Source organism: Pinus tabuliformis, chromosome 3_1, assembly GCF_031772625.1.
Source record: "Pinus tabuliformis cultivar Carrire ecotype Pingquan chromosome 3_1, CPIR1, whole genome shotgun sequence".
In the NCBI taxonomy this organism is placed as follows: domain Eukaryota; kingdom Viridiplantae; phylum Streptophyta; class Pinopsida; order Pinales; family Pinaceae; genus Pinus; species Pinus tabuliformis.
In genome coordinates, this window is record NC_142301.1 from 383,966,378 (window position 1) to 383,970,256 (window position 3,879).

At 35.5% G+C, this 3,879-nt stretch overlaps 1 pseudogene; it reads left to right on the top strand.

Annotated features, from left to right (window-relative positions):
• Positions 1-3,112: 3,112 nt before the first annotated feature.
• Positions 3,113-3,665, top strand: LOC149187335 (N-terminal acetyltransferase A complex catalytic subunit NAA10 pseudogene; annotated as a pseudogene).
• The last annotated feature ends 214 nt before the right edge of the window (positions 3,666-3,879 follow it).

The following is a 3,879-nucleotide window of genomic DNA, read 5'->3' on the forward strand; positions in this document are numbered from 1 at the left end:
ACTTTGTGAGTAAATAGATCATTGTTGTTCCGGTTACAGGCTTTGTTGAATTTCCTTTGCATTGTTTCAGGTTGATTACTGATTGGGAGAAGGAAGCGGAAGCTGGAGCAGTGCAATGGAACTCCGTTGACCACCGGTTGAGGTAGGCCTCCAACTATGACTGTTTAAGGAAGGCTATTATTGATTTTTCCTTGTTTGTGACTAGACCCACTCTAGGGCTAGAGGGGTTGCCTCTGTCCGCAAAGGGAACACTTTCATGCATCACAGGAGGACATGATTTCCATTCGCTAATATAGGCATTCACCCCACGTTCTATATTCTTGACAACTCCCCACATTCCTTGGTTCCTAAACAAATACAAGAAACATTAGGGAAAATATTTCTATTTGGTCTCTAGTGCAGTTGCAATTTGAGATTCTGATCCAAATCCTGTTCATCATTATTTATATCCTCTAGGCTGCATGCTTGATTTTTCTTTTTTGATTAATGTGATGCTTATTAAACGATATTTTTTCTTGATCTTCAATTGGAATAGCACCTGCTCTATTTAGTTGGAAATGTTTTCATTTTTTCATCTGGAATATGTTAAAGATAACAATTTTGAGAAACTAAAAATATTCTTGCCAAGCATGCTCAGATCAAAAATATTTTACATTTTGAATGACTTGGTCTTCAATTGAAATAGAAGTGTGGGCTTTACAACCACATGGAATCTTGTGAAACTACTTGCCGCTTGTTGCAAATATTTGTTTTCATGCATTTTGACTTTAATGAGATATAAGGAACATAATATTGAGCTTTGTGTGTATACCTCGCTAGATGCATTTGGGTCTATAGAAATTTGATTTTGAGAGTGAGTATTCCAGGATTGAACTTGTGATTAATACTATTCATGAACAATTTGTTGAATGTGGTTCTTCATAAAGGAAGAATCTGTGTGAGAATAGAATGATATTAGAGTGGTTTCAAGGTGTTTTTATATGACTAATTCTCTGTTAACATTAGTGAAATGAAATCTACTCTTAATTTCTAAAAATTTTGCTTTATTTAATAGATTTTTAAAGTTTGATTTATATTTTGGGGTTAATGCTACCAGGGTGTATCGAATCCTTCACTCTGAAGACACAACAAACCAAGATGTGTTGACCTATACTATTCCAGCTGGTGCATTCGAGCAAGTATATTCTAATGGATTCTTTGGTGAATTTTTTTCAACAAATTTTGTTTATAGTCTTTAATTGTCAAATCCCTATACTTACATATTTTTTTGTTTAAATTTTCCTTTATATTTTGATAGTGGAATCAAGGAAAGGATATGGACAATTTTCTACCTGTGAGGTGATCTTATTTCTTCACAAAGACATGGGAATCCCATGGGAGATTGCAAATATTGGAGTCTACCAAGGAATGTGGGGAGATGTCAAAAATATAGAATGTGGCGTGAATGCTTATATTAAAGAATTGAAATCAACTCCTCTGTTGTCAATAAGTGCATTAATGGAATGAATTAACACAAAGGTGCCTACAGATTTTTCCATGTAAACAGAGGATGTACATGATGTATCAAAGACATTGCAGGGAAATGGATGGAAATTGCTTATTGTTGGGAGAAAACATCTTTGCAATAGTTACCATTGAATATGGATACTTATTCTCCCAGCTCTTGACACAAATATAAACTCAAATGAAGAGGTTAACCTTGTATTTCAGAGTTCGAATGTCTTGTGATCGAAAACATCTATATCAAAAATATCCAAGGAAAAACTAAGCGAAGAGGAGAAAGAAGATTTATTTGTACAAAGCTTCTTCATAAAGGAGAAATTTGGTCAATGTGCTTCTTCATAAAGGAAGCATCCGTGTGAGAACATAATGATATTAGGGTGGTTTCAAGGTGTTTTTATCTGACTAATTCTCTGTTAACATTAGTGAAATGAAATCCATCTCTTATTTTCTAAACATTTTGTTTTATTTAATAGTTTTTTAAAGTTTGGTTTATATTTTGGGGTTAATGCTACTAGGGTGTACCATATCCTTCACTCCCAAGACACAACAAACCAAAACGTGTTGACCTATACTATTCCAGATGGTGCATTCAAGCAACTATTTTTTATTGCATTCTTTGGTGATTTTTCTAAAACAAATTTTGTTTATAGTCTTTAATTGTTAGATCCATGTACTTACATATTTTTTTGTTTAAAATTTCCTTTATATTTTGATAATGGAAGCATGGAAAGGAGATCGACAATTTTCTACCTGTGAGGTGATCCTATTTCATCATGAAGGCATGGGAATCCCATGGGAGATTGTAGAGATTAGCGTTCGCCAAAGAATGTGGGGAGATGTCAAGAATATAGAATGTGGGGTGATTGCCTATATTAAGGAATGGAAATCAATAGCTCCAGTGTCAAGAAGTGCTTTAATGGAAAGAATTGACACAAAGGTGCCGGCAGATTTCTCCAGATCATTAGGGTTTCCTTCCACAGAAACAGAAGATGTACATGATGTATCAAAGACATTGCAGGGAAATGGATGGAAATTTCTCATTGTTGGGAGAAATTACCCTCACAACAATTACCATTGAAGATGGATACCTTTTATCCCATCTCCTGACACAAATATAAATTCAAATGAGAGGTTAACCCTATATTTTAGTGTTTGAATGTCTTGTGATTAAAACATATTTGTCAAAAATATCCAAGGAGAAACTAAGCAGAGAAGAGAAAGAATATTTTCTTGTACGAAAGGCACATTCTGAAACTTTCACTTTAACCCTATTCGTTATCCACAAGATCACGATTTGGCTTTGAGATCCCACCTTCCACATACTGAAGTTGCCATTTATCAAAGAAATTTCTTACTTTGGATGTCATTTCTACCTTAGATTTATGAATATTCCCTGCTTCCTCATCTGGAGACTTAAGGTGGGCCTCAAGAGCCTTGTGGGGTGAACGGAAACAAAATTCTAGGAGAAGAATTTTGATCAGATTTACGCTCTTTCACAGATTTAAAATAAAACCCACATAATTTGAAGTCTGGCCAATAAAGGGCAAGTAACAGGGAGGGTTTAAGGAGTCTGTTATATTCTATGGTTTAAACACTCTCAGATGTAGCCATGGTTTGCATTCACCAAGCTACTATGGAAGACTTGCTTTCCATTCAAACATGTAATCTGATGTGTCTGCCAAAGAATTACCAAATGAAGTATTATCTCTACCATATCCTCTCATGGCCACGAATTCTCTATGTGGTCGAGGATTACAATAAGAAGATTATGGGTTATGTTCTTGCGAAAACTGATGAGGCGTCCGTATAATTCCATTGCCATATAAATTATTTGGCCTTGTTGCGCATGCACAAGAAACTGGGCCTCGCAATGAAGCTCATGACGGCGGCCCATAAGCTTTCGCATGAGGTTCTTAGGTTGAGTATGTTTCTCTCCATGTTGACAAGAGCAACCGAGTAACATTCCATTTGTATACCCATACACTCGACTCTAAAATCAATGGCATCAAGGCTAGTACTATGTGAATGGCAACGATCCCTATGACATGCACAAATAGTTGAAAATGAAGTCAAAAAGTAAGCATCATCATTCTGGGGGATGTTGCGATGGACATGGAGATGGGAAATCATAGGCTGTAGAGGTTACACAGAACAAGGAATGAACCTTAGAGTTTCTTTTCAGATTTACAAGCTTCTCTCTATACTTGGGTTGTGAATGATAATATTATGTTCATATTATCATCATGTGTTTTTGCATTTTTTATTTAAGGCTGGAAGAGTTTCGACTATCTTCATGAGCTATAAATCTTTAGCGGTTGGTACTGAAAAATGTTGTAGGTGGTTGTGACCAGTGAAAATCAATTTTATTACTTGCTC